Source organism: Trichosurus vulpecula, chromosome 3 (assembly GCF_011100635.1).
Source record: "Trichosurus vulpecula isolate mTriVul1 chromosome 3, mTriVul1.pri, whole genome shotgun sequence".
NCBI classification, from domain to species: Eukaryota; Metazoa; Chordata; class Mammalia; order Diprotodontia; family Phalangeridae; genus Trichosurus; species Trichosurus vulpecula.
The window spans coordinates 93,315,832-93,339,484 of NC_050575.1; positions in this window are offsets into that span (position 1 = coordinate 93,315,832).

Below are 23,653 nucleotides of genomic sequence, written 5' to 3' on the forward strand. Positions count from 1 at the left end.
AAGCCTATCATTCTCCATTCTCCTGGCCAACAGACAATACAGTCCCAAACCAGCATAGTATAGTGAAAAGAGCAATGGATTTGGAGTCAGAGGACCTGAGTTTGAATTGAGGTACTTCTACTTATTACCTGTGTGACTTAAACAAATCACTTATCATCTCTGACCCTCAGTTTTCTCATCTACAAAATGGGAGGGGGGAGTGTTTGGACTAGACCTCTGAAGTGTCTTCCAGTTCTCCTAACATAAAGCTTGAAAAACAATAATCACAATGTAGCTTACTTGCAGCCAGGTGGTACAGTGAATAGAGGGCTGGGCCTAGAGTGAAGAAGACTCACCCTCCTGAGTTCAAATTTGGCCCCAGATACTTACTAGCTGTATGACCCTGGGCAAGTCATTTGACTCTGTTTGCCTCCATTTCCTCATCTGTAAAATGAGCTGGAGAAGTAAATGGCAAACCTCTCCAGTATCTTTGCCAAGAAAACCCCAAATTGGATCACAAAAGGTCAAACACAACTAAAATGACTGAACAACAACAAAGCTTACTTGCATTGGATCTGTGTTCCATTTCTCAACTTTGGTAGAATCTGTGCAAATTGAATTTTACCAGATCTGCAGTATCTGTGGTTCAAATGCCATTTCTTCTGCTTCAGTCCCCTTTTGAAAGACAGAAGGGGCAAGAAAAGAACACAGGTTGGGGAATTAAGTTGGAGATGTGAGTTTTGTGAATATTGATCAAGGTTTGAGGAAGGAATGCATTTTTTTAAGTTCTCTCAGAGAGATGCAGGCTAAATGTTTATTCTTGGGAGGTTCCTGGCATTCTGGGCTTAAAATATTTTCTTTAGATTTGCAATATATTTTCTGCCTGTCATGGGGAATAAAAGGAATAGAGGCAGTGAGGAAGAGAACCAGGACTCAAGGCATTCCTCAGAAAACTGTCCAGGAAAATTTGACTTTATACTACCGTATGGTGAAAATCCAGGACAGACATAAGTTTTCCTTAAGATTGTAAGGTCTAATAATGGAAAGATACCAATTAGAAAGCCAGAAAATGAGCATCATAAAAGTTGAGCTGAAACACTACCCTTCCAGCCATGGGATGCCTTTGTAGAGGTAAAAGAGATAGAAATTGAGAATGAGGACTGTATTGGGCATCAAGATGGGCTCTTAGCACTTATTCAATGAAGGGCCCTTGAAGAGTTTGGCCTTTGTTTCCTTGATTAAATTAGGAGTCTTTGATGGCCTCCTTGCCTCAAGGGAAGCCTAATTTACATGGGTTTGAGTGATATATATGTGATATCAGAGGCTTTTAGACCACAGAGGTTTAAGTTGTATTTTTGTGACAATTTTAGGTCATGTGGGTGAGTTGCATGTGTGACTCACCTTTGACCCTTGACAAGATATATAAAACCAGGGGTTGGCTTTCTTTTTTCAGAGCTCTGAGCTGCAGCAGTAGTAATGCAGCAGAGTATACAGTATACAGTAAAGCTCTGAGCCAGCTGTTGTCGAGCTCCCAGTTGAACTCAGATGTTGGTAACTATGACTTGTATTTTGTCTGTTTATAAATGTATGTTTGTAACTTGTTTGCATTTGCTCCGAAGTTCGGGGTGCTGGCATTTTCCCCTGAACTAAGTGAATGATATTTGTATGCTGGATTAACATGAGATTGTTAACCCCTTAATGTTGCTTTCCTTAGTAAAGCAGATCAAAAGGACTTGGACTTGCAGTTTTCTGTGAGCTGGTTTTTGTTGGTTTTACACCCCCACAACAGCTGCTAGCTGGATTGTTGAAACAACAACCCAGGTTTCAGGGCTTAAATATTTTTCATTTAATCTTTGAATATATTGGAACAATGGTGGGAATCTGTAAAACTGGGCACTCCCTTCCAAGCTTTCTTTATAGCTATAGGGTGGAGGGACAAAACTGGGAAACTGGCCTGAATGTCAAAGTGCGGAGTGAACCAATTGGAGAAAGATTGAGAATTTTATTGTGACATAATAATGTTATCAGTGAAGTAATGTTATCATTAAAAATAGGACATAGAATCTCAGAACTTGGAAGGAACCTTGGAACATAGATTTCAATTTCTATCAACTTAGATTGTGTGTGTATACTGAAGATGCCAAAGGCAGATGTGATTGAGGAAGACTACAAAAGCATGATATGACACTTTAATAGTGTCACTTGCAATCCCAAAGCTCATAATTACATGAGGTGAACAAGGAAATCTAAGGACAACAAAACAAGATTTTAAAAACTACATTGGAAAAAATAGGAGGATTAAAAAAGGCATAATACAATCTCTGCTTAGAGAAGGTAGGAGAATAAGAGTTGACAAAAGAGAAGCAAAAGTAACCTAATTCTTAATTTTCTGACAAGGAAAATGACTTTTGGATTTTAAAGGGGCAGAATAAAATTTATTCATCAGGAATTCATGCGGAGAATAAGGAGAGTTAGCAAAGTTAACCAAGAGTTATTAAACACTATATGGCACTATAATAATTGATGGGGCTATAAAACAAAGACAAAATAATAGGATCTATTCTCAAGGAGCACTGGAGACGACAGCATACAAATCACTCTGTACTATATATATATATAGTGTACAGAGTGATCTCTCTCTCTCTCTCTCTCTCTCTCTCTCTCTCTCTCTCTCTCTCTCTCCATCCCTCCCTCTCTCTCTCTCTCTCTCTCCCTCCCTCTCTCTCTCTCTCTCTCTCTCTCTCTCTCTCTCTCTCTCTCTCACTCTCTCTCTCTCCTAGAGGGCAGGGAAGTATAAGAAGACTGGAAAGACAGGAAAGGACCAGAGTAAAAAACAAAGGTTTGATATTTCATTGTGGAGTTTTATAGAACCACAGAAATTTATTGAATTGGAAAGCAGGGAGGGGTAATTTGTCAGACCCACATGTTAGGAAAATTCCTTTGCATTTGAGTGGAGGGTGGACGGGAGCTGGGGGAGACTTGAAGCAGGGAGACTAACCAGCAGGCAAAAGTCCAGATCTACAGTGATAGAGGCCTAAATTTAGGGAGCCACTGTGGGAATGTGAAGGGTAAATGTGAGTGATATTGTGGAGGGTGAATCAGAAAGACTTGGAAGCTAGTTAAAAATGTGGAGCATGTGTGAGTAATGAGTTAAGGTTGACACTGAGGTGGTGAGCCTAGATGACTGGGGGCCTGGTGGTGCCTTCAGTAATGAGAAAATTGGGAAGAGGGGAGGATTTGAAGGAAAATATAATGAGTTTCATTTTAGATATTCTGAGTTTGAAATGCATTTAGGACATTTAGCTTAAATTGGCCAAGAGACAAGTTCTGTGTGTCTAAAAGAGAGAGAGAGACAGAGAGACAGGAGACAGAGACAGAGAGACAGAGAAAAAGAGAGACAAAGAGAGAGAGAGAGAGAGAGAGAGAGAGAGAGAGAGAGAGAGAGAGAGGGAGGGAGGGAAGGAGGGAGGTTTGGGGTAGATATATAGATCTGTGAATTGTCTGCCTAGAAATGATAATTTAACTCATAGGGGCTAATGAGGTTACTAACGGAGATTGCACAGTGGGAAAAGGGAAGGCCCAGGACAGAGCCTTGGGGAACACCAATGATGGATATGAATGAAAGTGCAACTAATATTGGCAAGAATGTTTATTGTCAATGTCATTAGGATGAAGCCAGGTCTAGAGTCTGGTGAGTGCCAGAAAATGGAAGGACTGATAAAGGAAAAGATAAAAAATGAAACAAGGTTTATTAGTTATGGAGCAGAACATTCCAGAAATTTTAATCTACGAGGCAGTTAGATCTGGAGTGGAGCATTAAAAGAATATGGTTAAGAAGAATGAGAATGAGAATGAGGGAGTAGCAGTTAGGGGTGGGATCAGAGTATACAGAGTATACAGTATACAGAGTATACACTGACAGAATTGTTGGTATTGGAAGATTATAAGAGGGTGAGAGTGTGTTAACCGTTGAAAAATGAGTCTAGGTAAAGCGTTAGTTGTTGAAGAGAGGTTTGCTGAGGGAGACAGGTGATTATCAGACTGCTTAAGGCCTTTGAGTTAGGTGGTGATGTTCAGTCTTTTCAGATTTCCTCACAGAGGCAGAAGCAACCAGTAACCCCTCGAGAGGTAGGATGTTCCAGGGAGATGTGGCCATCTTGTGAAATAGGAGAATCCACAGTAATGTGTTGGTAAATATTTAATAATTGGCTCTCTGGGGAAATCACCATACATTTGTAAGTTTTGTCTGCTTTACTAACATTTTTGCCATCATTTTCTTGAGTCTAAAAATTAAAAAAAAATCAAGCCCTGATTTGGGGTCTTTATCAATTTCTTATGCGTAAATGCTCACACTAGCTAGTTAGAGATTGTTATAGCACATCCTTAAAGAGGTGCATAGCATTGCTGATGAATAGTCTCTGGAACATTGGAGAAGGTCCTGGGCCCTGAGAGGTTAGCAGAATACTGAAACACCTTGTCGTTAGGAGGGTGGCCAGGATCTTGGTGAGCTCAAGGTAGGAGTAAGGCCTTGGGGGCAGACTGTGTACAAATCAAATTTCTTTCAAACTAACCACATTGATTTCAAGTTACCAGGTCTTGATGGACTATGTTGTCTTCTATTGACTCATTAAGATACAAAGATATTCAGGAAAATGTAAGTTCCTTGACTGTCAGGAACTACATATATTTACTTTGTTTCTGTATGCATAGATCCCAGCACAGGATGTTGCAAGCCATAATGGATTAATAAATGCTTGTTGTACTTAATTGAATGGGTAGATATGACTGCTGACCCAGTCAGTGATCTTGGGGAAATGTAGAACAATAGACACCCTGCAGGAATGGAAATGACCAAATTTCTTGATTTTCCAAGCACATGTGAAGGGCCAACTATGGAATAGTGAGTTTGACTTTGAGCCAGAATGGATTAACCATCTGGTCATTGTCTAACCTCATTTCCTAATTTTGACAGGGTGCTTTGTACATAAAACACATCATATTCTTTTATGAGGGCATGCCATGTTGGCTGGTTTTGTGTGAGTGTCTCCTGTGTCTCATAACCAATTCCCAGTTTCTTAAAAGAAGCCTTTAGAATGTTCTTGTATCATTTCTTCTAATCAACATGTGAGCACTTGCCTTGTGTGAGTTCTCCATGAAATGGTCTTTTAGGCAAGCATATCTTTGGAATTCGAACAACATGGCCATCCCATTGGAGTTGCACTCTGCAGTAGAGTTTCAATGCTTGGCAGTTTAGTTCAAGAGAAGACCTCAGTGTCTGGTATCTTATCTCAACAGATGATCTTCAAAATCTTCCGAAGACAATTCAAATGGAAATGATTCAGTTTCATGCTGTGGTACTTGTAGACTGTCCAGGTTTCACAGGCATACAACAATGAGGTCAGCACAACATCTCTGTATATCTTCAGTTTGGTAGGCAGTCTAATACCTCTTCCCTCTCACACTTTCCTTCAGAGCCTCCCAAACAATGAGCTACCTCAGGCAATGTGTGCATCAACCTTATTATCCACGTGTATATCCCTGGAAATCATAGTCAAGGTAAGTAAACTTGTCCATGGTAGTCAAAATTTCTCCATTTGCTGTAACCGATGGTGCCACATATAGACAGTGTGGTGCTGGCTGGTGGAGCACCTAAGTTTTCGTGGTTTAATTGTTAGGCAAAAATTAGCACAAGCAGCAGAGAATCAATTCATACCTTTTGGATCTCAGCTTCAGAGGCTGCATTGAGTGTACAATCAAATATGAAGATTATTTTAAGAAATTATTGAGTTCATATAGCTTGAAGAATAAAATAGACAAGAGGAATGATAGATGCTTCAAGTATTAGAAAGCAGTCACTTAGAAGGGGAATTAAAGGTATTCTGCTTGGCCTCAGAGGGAAGAATTAATAGCTATACGTGGAAGTTACAAAGAAGCAGATTTAAGCTTGAAGTTATGAAGAATATCTGAATAATTAATACTTTTTCTAAAGGAAGGAAATGTTTAGGGACATAGCAGGTGTTCCCTCTTGGGAAGCCTTGCAGTAACAGCTACAGGATAACTTGCCAAGTGTGTATTAGTATGTAATAATGGGAATACAGTTTAAAGTCTCTATTGATTCTGGGATTATGCTTCCCTGAATCATCTATATTTTATATTCTAAGGTTCTTATCCTGTAATCCTTTCCTTTCATTATTAATTTGTCTACACAGCCTTAATTTTCACAGAGGGAACTCAACTTACAAAAGGCAAAGATAGGCCACATCTTAGAGGCTTCAAGGGCAGGGAAGACCAGGGATGTTGATGTCCTCATGGTGGTGGTGTCTGCCCCAGGTCTTGATGGTAACAATCTTTGAAGGTTAAAACATAGGAAGACAAGTAAAAGAGCTATCCCCGCTCCCCTGGACTTGCTTCCCAATAAACAGACTTGATGTAGTAGTCTTCCATAATAATGAAATGTCCTTTGAAAAGCCTCAGAAATTAGAGACTAAACCTTGTCTTAAGGGATAAGGAAAACTTTTTTTTTGGTGGGGGAGGAGAGTTTAATCAAATGAATGCAAATACATGGAGTAATGTCCTAAAACAGTTCCAAAATAATCTCCTTCCTGAAGTGCTCAATAACAAAAAGAAGCTATAGAACTATAGAAGGAGGAAATTGGGACATAATACTACAGTAACGTCAGGGTATAGAAAAATGATGTCTGGATATGGTTTTAAAAAAAATTGAGTTCTAAGTTTGGCTATCTTTTTTGTACTAATTCACTATGTGACTTTGAACCTCAGCTTCTTCACTTGAATGTAGAACCCCTTTACTCCCGTGTTCACTGTGGTCCCCTGAGGTCATCATTTATATGATTCACAGGCTGCCTCCTTCTATACTTTTGCTAGACTAAACCATAGTCACATAAAATTATCAATAAATTCAGTTAAGACATGATACAAAGAAAATAACAAAAATGGAAATCAAATAATAAAAAATTTTTGTACCCTTATACAAAGGGAGACAATCAACCCATAAAAGGCAGTAATAACGCAGGGCTCTCCAAAAGTCTTAGTGCAGTAGTAAGCTACTAAATCTTTGTGAAACCTTATAGAATTCCATTTTAGAAAACCTATGCTACTAAGTGACCTATAATCTTACTCCCTTTGAATCCTTCTAGTCCTCGAGTATGGTGGAAATACACAATAACTTTAAAATTCATAGAATCAGTGACAAACAAGGAGAGTATAATGTTGTCTGCTTCTTGGAGCTTCTCTCCCAGAAATGCTATTTGACCTGTGGAGTCATGAGTCCACCAGCCCTTCCATGTGGTCCTCCTCTGGTACCACACATTCAATATCCAGTTCCACATATTTGCTCTCTGGTATCCACTCCTTTTGCTTCCCTGTCTAATCACATTCTAGTTTGTGCTGGATCTATACAGCTAGCTGTTTTGTTTTTCAATTTTCCTGCCTTGTAGAGAAATTCTTTCCAACACTTTACGGCTAGTGACATCACCAAGCTATGGCCTCACAATATGTCCTTCTGGGAAATGTAGTACACAGAATTTTTCATGATTAATGAAACTTTCTCTCCCCCTGACATAGGTTACAGCTAAGATCAGTCATGATAACTACATCTTCCTCACAGTTTAAAAAAAAGTGCAGTTCATATGAATCTCGCTAGAAGTCCAAGGAAATCCATAGACACATATAAATATGTATTAATTAGTATATAGCATAGTAACAGACAATTGTTACAGATAATAATAAGAGCTAATAGCTAGCATTGTATATCTCCTTAAGGTTTACAAAGCACTTTACATGTTAATTCATCTGATGATGTATATCAAATAAATAGAATTATAAAATTTACGTTAGTCAATCAACAAGTATATATTAAGCAACAAAAATGTGTCAGGTACTATGCCAGGTGCTGTGACATAAACACAAAGTATAAAACTGTTCTTGTTCTTAAGGAACTTGAATTCTAACATGGATGACAGTAAGTACATATCTAAGTTGACTTATCACCCCCAGGGCTATTTCCTCTACTCCTACTCCCATTGGTGGGCTAGGATCCCCAAAGGGAATTACTTTTTCTCCTCTCATGATGCTAGGGCTAAGTTTGAGGGGTAGTGTTTCTAGTACTATCACTCACAAGTCCCATTCAATGTTTCCTCATGTAAGCCAGAATTAATTAGCTTTTAGAAAATGGTATTAACTAATTTGATATGAGAGAGAGAGAGAGAGAGAGAGAGAGAGAGAGAGAGAGAGAGAGAGCACTACAAAAAAAAATACTCTGCCTCTTCTACCCAAAAATGTCTGGGGACACACCTTCTCATGATTATATGCAAGATGTATAGGGAAAGGGAGCTCAAACTTGAGAGCATATGTAGCAAAAAACTCACATTCCTTAGTTTAGACATCTTTTTGTCTCTCTGCATAGTCCTGCTTAAGTTTGCCTTAGATTCACCTCTCTACTGAGCTCTGAGGGTCAGGCCCTCATAGAGTTCTGAAGTTGCCTCTCTTTACTTTGTCTAGTTTGTCTTTGGACTATCTTTCAGCTCCAATGAAGACATTACCATCAGCTCTTCTAGGACACTGCTACTCTCACTAATGGGAATTCTAAATTTTTTGACTTTTCAAAATTCACAAAATTAATGCGGATAGTGGAAGAGAAAATTCGACTCTTCCTCAAAGCCCCAAGGACAGTTTCCTCAAGCACCTTGAGACTGACCTGCTGCTAGAAAATCCTTCTGGGGCAAGTTCCCAACTGGTTTGTTATGATTTAAATTGCTCTAGAGGTGTGACTAATGCTTCTAGCCAGTTCTAATACACTTCTTTTGTTGAATTGTTTGCTTTTGCTTAATGATAAAAGTATTTCAGTATTCCCAAACTAATTAAGGACTTTTTTGTACTTATTTCACACATTTGATCAATTGATTAATCAAAAAGCCTGGACCTTCTGTGTTTAATTGAGTTGGAGTGAAACTGCAAACTTACACAAAAATATAAAGAAAACAACTCAAATAAAAGGTTGTTGAAGTAGAGTTAGCACTATCAGTTGTAAGGATCAGGAAAAGCTCCTTGTACAAAATAATATTTGAACTGTGTCTTAAAGGAAGGAAGGGGATGGCCAATACAAAATGAGCCCAAGCAACAAATCAAAATGCCATAACCTTCCAATAAAGCTAAATCGTCAATGAAAAGCATCACTGTGCAATAAAGAAGCATGTGAAGCTTTTCTTTCAAAATATGGCTATTGGTGTATCTTTCCTTAAAAAAGGCAGTAAATGGATTATCTTATGTGAGGAACAGAGAGAACAGTTTGATTAGATCTCTATGTATTGGAGAGAGGTGGTAAGAGACAATGAGTCTAGAAGGATAGTTTGAGGCCACTTAACTAGCTGGCCCAGTGGATAGAGCAGCAGACCTGGAGTCAGGAAGACTCATCTTTTGATTCTGAGTATATCCATTTCCTTGGCTATAGAACCCAGTGGTCATGAGGTTTCTCTGGAGACATAAATTAGAAGATAACGAGGAAAGTATTTCACATTCAGTACTCACATGTTAGTGTCACAGAGTGCACATTTATTTATTCATAGAAATTTTCTGATCTATGCCACAGCTTGGTTTGAGGACATTCAGGCATGATATAGCCTTGCTTGTACCAGGATATTTGTAGTAGCCAATAGTCAGACACTGATTGTTCAATTCCATTGGAGTCTTAGGACCATCATCTTTAGCTCTTACAATATTTATACTTAAGTGGGATGTCCCTGACCTCAGAGCTCAAGTCTTCTGACCTTGAACTAGTCACTTCCACTTTTTCTAAGTTTGACTTTCCTATTTAAAAAAATATAAGGCTCATGAAATGTTGGAGCTACAGGGGACCTTAGAACACATAAATTGGAATGTGAGCACATAGAAGGGACCTTAAGAATCCCCTTTAGAGAATTTTAGTACAATCATCTCCTTTTATAATTGATGAAACTGTCACTCAGAGATGATAAGAGACTTGCTCAAATCACACAGTAAATCAACATCAGATACCCAAAGAAAAGTTAATTACTTTTTAGCATCAACTTTTTGTCCTTTCTAATGTATTGATATGGCCCCCCAGGCCCTCCCACATAATTAACTATTCAAACTCTCTGATGTCAAACAAAATATTTGACTCACCTTTGTCCTTTTAATTGATCATCTGAGAGAGAAAAAGAAGATTCCAAGGAATTAATTGGTCTACATATCAGAAACACATTCTCCTGATTTTAGTAAACCCTAACATGAATTAAACTTTTCTTCCTTCCTAATTTCATCTTGGACAAGACTAGCTATCAGGAAAAGGATATAAATGTTGATATGGCTTTCATTAACAGTACTAAGGGCTGATACTCACAAGGTAGAGGGGTTGAACTTAGTTGTTCTAACACTTCCACTGAACAAGTTCATATTCCAGAGGAAGTAGAATCATAGAGTGTGAGAGCTGGAAGGATGCTAGAATATGGAACAGAAAATGTCAGCACTGAAAGGGCACTTAGAATATAGAACATTGGAGCCTGACCTTAGAATATAGATTTAGACATCTAAAAATATAGGTTTAAAAAGATATACACAAGATGCAAGCAAGCCCAGGTAACATGGGTTGATTACAAAAGTACAGGACAGACCTGTAAGAATAGTATTGGGAATGCTAAAGATTGCAACAAACTGAAGTTCGTAAGGAAAATAAGGAGAACAAAAGGCTTTTACTTGTGTCTTTGTTCTCCAAGCTATACTGGTTTAAAAGAGGACCAAGTAAGTCAATCACTCAGTCAATTAGCATTTATTAAGTGCCCACCATGTGCCAGCTGGTATCTCAGGGAATAGAGCACTGGGCCTGGAATCAGAAAGACATCAAGAAGTCAAGCAATTCAACATAGGCCACATGCGTGTCATTACATATAACCCCTCCACAATACTCATGTTGTGAAAGACCAACTATATTTTGCTCCTTCCTAACCTATCCCCCTTTATTGAATTTTCTCCCTTGGCCTTGTCCCCTTTCGAAAGAGTTTGTTTTTGATTACCTCCACACCCATCTGCCCTCCCTTCTATCATCCCCCCTTTTTTTTAATCTTCTTCCTCCTTTTTTCCTGTGGGGTAAGATAACCAAATGAGTATGTATGGTATTCCCTCCTCAGGTCAAATTTGATGAGAGCAAGATTCACTCATTCCCCCTCACCTGCCTTCTCTTCTCTTTCTACAGAACTGCTTTTTCTTGCCACTTTTATGCGAGATAATCCACCCCATTCTATCTCTCCTTATCTCCTTCTCTCGATATATTCCTCTCTCATCCCTTAATTTGATTTTATTTCTTTTAGATATCTTCCCTTCATCTTCAACTCACCCTGTGCCCACTCTCTCTCTCTCTCTCTCTCTCTCTCTCTCTCTCTCTCTCTCTATATATATATATATATATATATATATATATATATATATACACACACACATACATATTTACATACATACACACTCACATATACATATATGTATACACAAGATATATATTTATATATATATATATATATATATATATATATATATATATATATATATATATATATATATATAGATATATAATATATATATATATATATATGTGCATATTCCCTTCAGGTGCCCTAATACTGAGGTTTCATGAATCATACACATCATCTTTCCATGTAGGAATGTAAACAAAACAGTTCAGCTTTAATAAGTCCCTTGTAATTTCTTTTTCTTGTTCTTTTTCTTGATTATCTTTTCATGCTTCTCTTGATTCTTGTGTTTGAAAGTCAAATTTTCTATTCAGCTCTGGTCTTTTCACTGAGAAAGCTTGAAAGTCCTCTATTTTATTGAAAATCCATATTTTGCCTTGGAGCATGATACTCAGTTTTGCTGGGTAGGTGATTCTTGGTTTTAATCCTAGCTCCATTGACCTCCGGAATATCGTATTCCAAGCCCTTCGATCTCTTAATATAGAAGCTGCCAGATCTTGGGTTATTCTGATTGGGTTTCCACAATACTTGAATTGTTTCTTTCTGGCTGCTTGCAGTATTTTCTCCTTCATCTGGGAGCTCTGGAATTTGGCGACAATATTCCTAGTTGATTTCTTTTTGGGATCTATTTGAGGAGGCGATCGGTGGATTCTTTCAATTTCCATTTTGCCCTCTGGCTCTAGAATATCATGGCAGCTCTCCTTGATAATTTCTTGAAAGATGATATCTAGGCTCTTTTTTTGATCATGGCTTTCAGGTAGTCCAATAATTTTTAAATTCTCTCTCCTGGATCTATTTTCCAGGTCAGTGGTTTTTCCAATGAGATATTTCACATTGTCTTCCATTTTTTCATTCCTTTGGTTCTGTTTTATAATATCTTGATTTCTCATAAAGTCACTAGCTTCCACTTGCTCCAATCTAATTTTTAAGGTAGTATTTTCTTCAGTGGTCTTTTGGACCTCCTTTTCCATTTGGCTAATTCTGCCTTTCAAAGCATTCTTCTCCTCATCGGCTTTTTGGACCTGTTTTTCTATTTGAGTTAGTCTATTTTTAAGGTGTTGTTTTCTTTGGTATATTTTTCAGTATTTTTTGGGTCTCCTTTAGCAAGTCATTGACGTGTTTTTCATGGTTTTCTTGTATCCTTCTCATTTCTCTTCCCAACTTTTCCTCTAGTTCTCTAACTTGCTTTTCCAACTCCTTTTTGAGCTCTTCCATGGCCTGAGACCAGTTCATGTTTTTCTTGGAGGCTTTTGTTGTAGGCTCTTTGACTTTGTTGACTTCTTCTGGCTGTATGGTTTGGTCTTTTTTGTCACCAAAGAAAGATTCCAGAGTCTGAGTCTGAATCTGGGTGTGTTTTCGCTGCCTGGCCATATTCCCAGCCAACTAACTTGACCCTTGAGTTTTTCAGTGGGATATGACTGCTTGTAGAATTAAGAGAACTATGTTCCAACCCTGGGGGCGTGCACCAGGTCTGCCACAGCAGCACTCCTACTTCCCCAAGAACCCCCAACCCGGACTGGGCTTAGATCTTCAGCAGGCTCTTCACTCCTGCTCAGATCCACCACTTAATTCCTCCCACCAGGTGGGCCTGGGGCCAGAAGCAACTGCACCTGTAGTTCTGTAGCTGTCCCACCTCCTTTGGCCCCAGGGTGGTGGCTGAACTGCAAACTCCTTTATAAACTCTGTCCCCAGCAGCTTTTCCCACTAACTTTCTCTGTTGTCTTTGGTGTTCATGGATTGAGAAGGCTGGTAACTGCTGCATCTCACTGATTCAGGGCACTAAGGCCTGCTCTGCCCGGCTCCTGGTCTGGTTGGTCTGTGCGACCCATGCTGGCCTCTGCTCCACTCCGCTCTGCTCTGCTCCCAGCTCCATGTGGGATAGACCTCACCCAGAGACCATCCAGGCTGTCCTGGGCTGGAGCCCTGCTTCCTTCTCCTATTTTGTGGGTTCTGCAGTTCTAGAATTGGTTCAGAGCCATTTTAATAGATTTTTGGAGGGTCTCGGCGGGTAGCTCACGCTAGTCCCTGCTTTCCAGCTGCCATCTCAGCTCCACCCCCCAATTTAACCTTATTAAAACTCTTATGATTTCTCTTTCCTGATTAGCTTTTGATGCTTAACTGATATTTTATATATACTCTAACACCCAGGTACTCATTCTGTATACCAGACAGTAACAAGTCACAGATAATATGTGATGTATCTTAAGGGAAGAGTGAGCTTTCACCAATAGGAGCAGCTAAGAATGTCTTCCCCATATTCATTTGTTCACTTTGTACTTGGTGAGCTCCTTGATTGAAGGTACTATTTTTTTTAACCTTTCTTTGTATCTCCAGAGCTTAGTACAGAGCCTGTACCTCTGTAGCCACAAGTTCTGCAGGGGAAGAAAAGGGTAGAGAAATCCCCTTCCCTACCTACTGGAAAGCCCAAGGGAGAACTGGAGTAGTCTGTGTTCCCTCTCCAAAAAAGAGACTGTTTCAAAAAGATTCTAGAAGGCCTCTCTCTTCTATAATTACAGACAATAGTGTTGTCTACTACCCTTGACTCAGTCATTCATCATTTTAAACTTTAATCCCATCTTCAGGGATTTTCTTTAGCAAGGGTTCAGAGCATCTATATGAGTGGAAGGGTCACAAATGCATACAAAGCTCCATGGGAAATGTTGCAACCCAACTTTGTCTACATACCCTCTCCCCCAGCATAATATAAACTCCATGAGGTCAGGGACTAAGTCTCATGTATGTCTTTGTAGTTCCAGTGCCTATCATATGGCTTGGCATACAGGAAATATTTCATAAATGCTTGCTGATTCATTGATTGCTTTTATCTTCCACCATCTCACTAACCCTAGCATCCTGGCCTGGTTATTCCCGGTAACCACCTCATTGGGCCCTGAATATCAAAACCACCTTATGGATCCTTGTTGAAATGTGTTTACATGACACCCAGCAGGTCCTGATGCTGATCAAGCCACTATAGTCCCTCACTCAGTCTGCAATTTTTCCTGCTTCTACTACTGTCCAGTTCTTGGAGGGAAGTAGAGGAGAGGAGACATAGCAACTTATCACACTAATATTGGTGCTTTGAAAAAAAAAAAGTATTGCTACTGCCAGAAACCAGACTGCAAAGAGTGGAAACATCCTGAGGAGGTCTTTTAGTTATATTTTCTTTCTGTCCCCGAAATGAATGTCTAATGTACCCTTTGAGATATGTAGTACCAACTTGGTATACCAATGGAATAGATGAAAAACCCAAATAGGTTTTAAGAATTTTCATATACCCTTGGGTATTTTGATTACTTCATATTACCTTCCCAGCAGTCCTGTGGTGGGAGCTTGTAGGAGAAGTACATTCTTTGCTTTAAGGAGCATGATGCTAAGGGACTCTCACATAGTGAAACAAACTGTACATTATGGGAGAAAAAAAAAACAATTCAGACAAAGAACATGGAATCATTTGCTAAGGGCACACAGGAACAACTTGGCGTAGAAGAAAGAGTATCCAGCACAGAATGGGGTAACTTAAGGTTTCCCAGCTGATTGTCAAAGCTCCAAACTGCACTGTTGCCAAAAGACTGGACAAACATTTTTGTGGCTAGTTTCATGCGTGTTTATTTTCAGGTTAACTTGACAATGGCATTTGTGGAACAACATTTCCTTAAAAGACTATGAACAATGAGAAGCCCAGAAACATGGCTGAATCATTCTTGTGTTGATAATGGCAAGAATTCACATTATTACTTCTTTGAGATATTTTTTAGCACCAACCAGATAGGTCATTAACTGACACTGGCCATACATTCAACTTTTGAGGAAGTTGAGAACAGTAGGAACAAAAAGAGACTCCTCATTCAGCTTAATGTTGATGTCGTTCTTGTTTATATGCAGTTTATCCATGATATGTGTGTGTACATATGTATATTTTTAAATAAATCATTTTATTTTTAGCTTTTAGCATTCATTTCCACAAGATTTTGAGTTACAAATTGTCTCCCCATCTCTCCCCTACTCCCTAACCCAACATTACATGCATTCTGATTACCCCTTCCCCCAGTCTGCCCTTCCTTCTATCACCCCACCCAACACCTCTTATCCCATTCCCTTTATTTTCTTGTAGGGCAAGATAGATTTCTATACCCCATTGCCTGTATATCTTATTTCCCAGTTGCATGGAAAAACAGTTTTTAACATTTGCTTTTCGGAACTTGCCGTTCCAGATTCTCTCCCCTCTTCCCTCCCCTCAAACACTCATTGAAGGGGCAAGCAATTCAATACAGGTTATACATATGTAGTTGTGCAAAACATTTCCATAATGGTTATATTGTGAAAGACTACATTTCCCTCCATCCTACCCCACTCCCCCCCATTTATTCTATTTTCTCCTTTGACCTTCTCACTTTTCAAAAGTGTTTGCTTCTGACTATCCCCTCCCCAATCTGCACTCCCTTCTATCATCCCCTCCTCTTATCCCTTTCTCCCCTACTTTTCTGTAGTGTAAGATACCCAACTGACTATATGTTATTCCCTTATTAAGCCAAATCCTATGAGAGTGAGATTGACTCATTCCCTTTTACCTTCCCCCTCTTCCTCTCCACTGGAACAGCTTTTTCTTGCTTCTTTTATGCGAGATAATTTACCCTATTCTATCACTCCCTTTTTCCTTCTCCCAATATGTTCCTCTCTCACCCTTTAATTTTATTTTTAGAAATCATCCCTTCATATTCAACTCACCCTGTGCCCTCTGTCTATACACACACATACACATATATACGTATATGTGTGTGTGTATACACATATATACATATATATACACATACACACATTTATATATATACATAAACATATGCGTATACATACACATATTTATAAATATACATATACATACACATACACACATTTACATTTCCATATATGTATATATTATGTGTGTGTGTGTGTGTGTGTGTGTGTGTGTGTGTGTGTGTGTGTGTATTCCGGTCAACTACGCTAATACTGAGAAAGGTCTCATGAGTTACAAATATCATCTTTCCATGTAGGAATATAAGTAGTTAAATGAAAATAAGTAGGGGCTGGGAGAAAGCTGGGCGCCCGAAACCGGAGTTGATCCCCAGGCCTCCCAACACAGGATGGCAGTCTGTGGAAGTGAAGAGACGCAGCTCAACGCCACCGGCCGTGAAACACCAAGTCCTGAGGCTTGCAGCCCAAACGTATGAAACTCAGGTTCTTGAACTTCCAGGAGGCACGATGGCCAGGTAAACAGCTCTAATCCCTCCCCTCCCCACCCAGAGAATCCCTCGGAAAAAAAAAAATGCTGGAACTGAGCAGAAAGTTGTGGGGCTTCAGTGGTCAAAGAGTAAAAGTTCATCAGTCACAAAGGGGCAGAGTCAGCAGGGGTCAACGCCAGGAGCCCAGACGTAACCTTGCTCCTCCAGGGGAAGTGCCAGACATCAGCTCAAACAACAAACAGCTGAGACCATTGCTGAAAAGCAAGTGCTGGAGAGCACCCATACGGAGTGAGACGCCAGGGAGCCAGACCCCTCCCCCACACCTCAGGAAACTGAACGCTATAATTCTAGACTCACAACCCCCAGAATAAGAAAGCTGGGACAGAAAGCCCTGAGGCCCAAAGGTAGAAATTCGTTGTAAAGCCAGCAAAAGGCAAACCAACATGAAGAAGAACACAAAAAAACCGAGGACAATAGATTCTTTTTATGGAGACAGGCAGGATCAAAATACCAATATGGAAGCGAGAAGTAATGATACTGTAGATACATCAGATACTGCAGAAGGTAATATGAACTGGTCTCCAGCCCAAAAAGCACTGCTGCAAGAGCTAAAGGAGGATTTTAAAAACCAAATTAGGGAGCTAAAAGAAAATATGGAAAAAATGGAAAAAAATCCACTGATGAAATCAAGTCCCTAAAGAATAAGATTGGTGAAATGGCTATGGAGATTCAGAATCTAGAGAGAGAAAATGACACCCTGAGAGGCAAAATCAACCAATTGGAAAAGGAGACTCAAAAGCAAAATGAAAACACTAACTCATTAAAAATTAGACTTGAGCAAGTGGAAGCTAATTAATCTATGAGACACCAAGAAGTAGTAAAAACAAAGCGTAAAGAATGAAAAAATAGAAAAAAATGTGAAATATCTGATTGGCAAAACAACTGACCTCGAAAATAGATCCAGGAGAGACAATTTAAGAGTTATTGGTCTACCTGAAATCCACGATGAAAAAAAGAGCCTTGAGAGTATCTTCGAAGAAATTATCAAAGACAACTGCCCAGAGGTCCTAGAACCAGAGGGCAAAATAGTCATTGAAAGAATGCACCGATCACCCCCTGAAAGAGATTCCAAACTGAAAACACCAAGAAATATTATAGCCAAATTTCAGAGCCATAAACTCAAGGAGAAAATACTGCAAGCAGCCAAAAAGAAGCAATTCAAATATCGTGGAACTACAGTCAGGATCACGCAGGATCTCTCAACTTCCACCTTAAAAGACAGGAGAAATTGGAATATGATAGTCCGAAGGGCAAAGGAGCTGGGACTACAACCAAGGATCAACTACCCAGCAAAACTAAGCATACATTTCCAGGCAAGGCAATGGACATTCAATGAAATAAGGGAATTCCAGACCTTCCTGATGAAAAGGCCAGAACTCAATGGAAAATTTGATCTCCAAATACAAAACTCAAGAGAGATATAAAAAGGCAACCAGGGGGAAAAACCCCACAAACCTTATTAACCAATAAGGGCAGGTTGTTTACATCTTTATGTGGGATTATATCATCTTACTTATGTTTTATATATATATGTATATATATATATGTAAATAAATATATATATATATATATATGTCATTCTTGATAATGGTACAGCTATTATGACAATTGAAAGGGATATACATAGGTTGTGAATGACTGTATAAATTAACTAATGTAAAGATATAAAATATAAGTAAGAGATGTAAAGGGAGGGCTATGAGAGAAGCGGAAAGGAGGTAGTAGAAAAGGGTAAATTACACCAAATGAAGTGGCACAAAAACATATTATAGTAGAGAGAAAGAAGGGAGGGAGAAGAGCAGTATTTGAGCTTTACTGTCATCTGATCTAGTTCAAGAAAGGAATAACATATGCTGATACGTTTAGAAATCTAACTTGTCCTACGGGAAGTAGGAGGGGAAGGGGGGAAAAAGGGAGGGGGTGGACAGAAAGGAGAGGAGAAGTAGCAAGTGGGAAATGGTAAGATAAGGGAGGGGAATAAAGAGGGAGGGTTAACTGAGGAAGGCGGTGGTCAAAAGCAAAACTTTGTTGAGGAGGAGAAGGGGAAAGGGAGAAATAAAAGCATAAACAGGGGAATTAGGATGGAGAAAAAGACACAGATAGAAATCATAACCCTGAACGTGCAGGGGATGAACATTCTTACAAAACAGAAGCAGATAGAAGAATGGATTAAAAACCATAATCCTACAATATGCTGTTTACAAGAAACGCATTTGAAACAGGGGGATACACATAGGGTAAAGGTAAAAGTCTGGAGTAAAATATATTGGGCATCAGCTAAAGTATAAAAAGCAGGTGTAGCAATCCTAATCTCAGACAAAGCAAAAGTAAAGATAGATTTAATTAAAAGAGATAAGGAAGGACATTATATCCTGCTAAAAGGCACCATAAACAATGAAGCAATATCATTGCTTAACATATATGCACCAAGTGGTAAGGCATACAAATTCTTAGAGGAGAGGTTAAGGGAGTTGCAGAAAGAAATAGACAGCAAAACTATAATATTGGGAGACCTCAACCTCCCCCTTTCTGAACTTGAAAAATCTAACCTCAAAATAAATAAGAAAAAAGTTAAGGAGGTAAACAGAATTTTAGAAAAGGCATATATGATAGACCTCTGGAGAAAACTGAATGGGGATAAAAAGGAATATACTTTCTTCTCAAAAGTACATGGCACATACTCAAAAATTGACCATGTACTAGGGCATAAAAACCTCACAATCCAGTGCAGAAAAGCAGAAGTAGTCGAAGCATCCTTTTCAGATCATGATGCAATAAGAATCATTTTTAATAAAGAACCATGGAAAAATAAGCTAAAAATTAATTGGAAACTAAATAATTTAATTCTAAAAATGAGTGGCCCAAGGAACAAATCAGAGAAACAATTAATAACTTCATTCAAGAGAATGACAATAATGAAACAACATACCAAAACTTATGGGATGCAGCAAAAGCAGTTCTTAGGGGAAGTTTTATGTCCCTAAATGCCTACATGAATAAAATAGGGAAAAAGGAGACCAAAAATCTGGGCATATAGCTGAAAAAGCTAGAAAAAGAGCAAATTGTAAACCCCCAATTAAATACCAAATTAGAAATACTGAAAATCAAAGGAGAGATTAATAAAATTGAAACCAAGAAAACTATTGAATTAATAAATAAAACAAAGAGCTGGTTTTATGAACAAACCAATAAAATTGATAAACCTTTGGCCAATTTGATTAAAAAAAAGAAAGAAGAAAATCAAATTGTCAGTATCAAAAATGAAAAGGGTGAGGTCACCTCTAATGAAGAGGAAATCAAAACAATAATTAGGAATTATTTTGCCCAACTGTATGCCCATAAATTTGACAACCTTAGAGATATGGATGACTATCTACAAAAACATAAACTGCCCAGGCTAACAGAAAAGGAAGTGAAATTTCTTAATAACCTCATCTAAGAAAAAGAAATTGAGCACGCCATCAATGAACTCCCAGGGAAAAAATCTCCAGGGCCAGATGGTTTTACATGTGAATTCTATCAAACATTTAAAGAACAACTAATTCCAATACTTTGTAGACTATTTGGGAAAATAGGTGAAGAAGGAGTCCTACCACATTCTTTTTATGACACAAATAAGGTACTAATACCCAAACCAGGTAGAGTCAATACAGAGAAAGAAAATTATAGACCAATTTCTCTAATGAATATTGATGCAAAAATTTTAAATAAAATATTACCAAAAAGATTGCAGCAACTCATCACTAGAATAATACACTATGACCAGGTAGGATTTATTCCAGGAATGCAAGGTTGGTTCAATATTAGGAAAACTATCAGCATAATTGACCATATCAACAACAAAACTAGCAGAAACCATATGATCATCTCAATAGATGCAGAAAAAATCCTTTGACAAAGTACAACACCCATTCCTATTAAAAACACTAGAAAGCATAGGAATAAGTGGAACCTTCCTCAAAATTATAAATAGCATCTACCTAAAACCATCGACAAGCATTATTTGTAATGGGGATAAACTAGATGTATTCCCAATAAGATCAGGGGTGAAACAAGGATGTCCATTATCACCCCTATTATTCAATTTGGTACTAGAAACATTAGCTGTAGCAATAAGAGAAGAAAAAGAAATTGAAGGAATTAGAATAGGAAAAGAAGAAACTAAATTATCACTTTTTGCAGATGATATGATGATTTATTTAGAGAATCCTAGAGAATCAAGTAAAAAACTACTTGAAATAATAACCAACTTTAGCAAAGTTGCAGGATATAAAATAAACCCACATAAATCCTCAGCATTCCTATACATTACTGACAAAGCCCAACAGCAAGAGATAGAAAGAGAAATTCCATTCAAAGTTACTGAAGGCATTATAAAATATTTGGGAGTCTATTTGCCAAGACAAACCCAGGGCCTATACGAACATAACTATGAAACACTTTTCACGCGAATAAAATCGTATCTAAATAAATGGAAAAATATCAGTTGCTCATGGTTAGGCCGAGCTAATATAATAAAAATGACAATTTTACCTAAATTAATCTATCTATTCAGTGCCATACCAATCGAACTACCAAAAAATTATTTTACTGAGCTGGACAAAATAATAACAAAATTCATCTGGAAAAACAAGAGGTCTAGAATATCTAGGGTATTAATGAAAAGACATGGTAGAGAAGGTGGCTTAGCCATACCAGATATTAAACTGTACTACACAGCAGCAGTCATCAAAACTGCCTGGTACTGGTTAAGAAACAGGGGTGTTAATCAGTGGAATAGGATAGGTACACAAGTAGGAGAAATCAACAAGTTTAGCAATCTACTCTTTGATAAACCCAAAGAGGCCAGCTTCTGGGCTAATAATTCACTATTTCACAAAAACTGTTGGGAAAATTGGAAAATGGTAGGGCAAAAACTGGGCATAGACCAATATCTTACACCATATACCAAAATAAAGTCAAAATGGGTTCATGATATAGGAGTAAAAGCTAATATTATAAGTAATTTGGGAAAGCAAGGAATAGTTTACTTATCAGATTTATGGAAAAGTAAAGAATTCATGACCCAACAAGAGATAGAGAGCATTACAAAATGCAAAATGGATAATTTTGATTATGTCAAATTGAAACGTTTTTGTACAAAAACAGCCAATGTAACAAAAATTAGGAGGGAAGCAGAAAATTGGGAGAAAATCTTTGCAACTAGTATCTCTGATAAAGGCCTCATTTCTAAAATATACAAGGAACTGAGCCAAATATATAGGAATACAAGCCATTCCCCAATTGAGAAATGGTCAAAAGATATGAACAGGCAGTTTTCAGAGGAAGAAATTAAAGCTATCTATAGGCATATGAAAAAATGCTCTGGATCACTGCTGATTAGAGAAATGCAAATCAAAACAACTCTTAGATACCACATCTCTCCTGTCAGATTGGCTAAAATAACAAAACAGGAAAATGATAAATGCTGGAAAGGATGTGGGAAAATTGGAACATTGTTACATTGCTGGTGGAGTTGTGAGCTGATCCAACCATTTTGGAGAGCTGTTTGGAACTATGCCCAAAGGGGTATAAAAATGTTCATACCCTTTGACCCAGCAATACCACTTCTAGGGTTGTATCCCAAAGAAATCACGCAAGCGGGAAAAGGACCCATATGTAGAAGGATATTTATAGCGGCTCTTTTTTGTGGTAGCCAAGAATTGGAAAGCAAAGGGATGCCCATCAATTGGGGAATGGCTGAACAAGCTGTGGTATATGAAGGTGATGGAATACTATTGTGAAATAAGAAATGGGGATGATGCAGACTTCGTAACAACCTGGGAAAACCTACACGACATAATGCTGAGTGAGAGGAGCAGAGCCAGGAGAACGTTGTGCACAGCCACAGATATATAGATTCTGTGAGGACCAACCCTGACATACTTTGCTCTTCTCAGCAACCTAAGGCACAAGGACAACTCCAGGGGACTCACGATGGAGAATGCTATCTTCATCCAGAGAAAGAACTGTGAAGTTTGAATACAGAACGAGGCGCACTACATGCTTGCCTTTTTTGCTTCTCTTTTGTTTTTGTTTTTTGGGTTGTTTTTTTTTTTTTTTTGGTTCTGTTTCTTCTTTCTCATGATTCATTCCATTGGTCATAATTCTTCTCCACAACTTGACTAGTGTATAAATTAATTCAATGCGAAGTTATACGTGATAGTTATATGAGATTCCATGCCGTCTTGGGGAGGGAGGGGGGAGGGCGGGGAGAAAATCTGGAACTCAAAATTATGTAGAACCGTGTGTGGTAAACTAAAAATAAATAAATAATTTTTTTTAAAAATTGAAATTTAAAAAGGAAAAAAAAAAGAAAAAAATGTTAATAAGTACCTTATGATTTCTGTTTCCTAATTACCATTTTTGTTCCTGGCTTTCAATTAGTCCAATAATTTTTAAATAATCTCTCCTGGATCTATTTTTCAGGTCTCTGGTTTTTCCAATGAGATATTTCATATTGTCCTCTTTTCATTCTTTTGTTCTGTTTTACAATTTCTTGAATTCTCATAAAGTCATTAGCTTCCATTTGCTCCATTTTTAAGGAATTATTTTCTTCAATGAGTTTTTGGACCTCCTTTCCACTTGGCCAATTCTGCTTTTTAAGGCATTTTTCTCCTAGTCGGCTTTTTGGACCTCTTTTGCCATTTGGGTTAGTCTATTTTTTAAGGAGTTATTTTCTTCAGTATTTTACAGTCCTCCTTTAGCGAGGTGTTGATTCATTTTTCATGATTTTCTTGCATCGCACTCATTTCTTTTTCCAATTTTTCCTCTACTTCTCTTACTTGGTTTGCAAACTCATTTTTTAGCTCCTCCATGGCCTTCAACCAATTCATGTTTTTCTTGGAGGCTTTG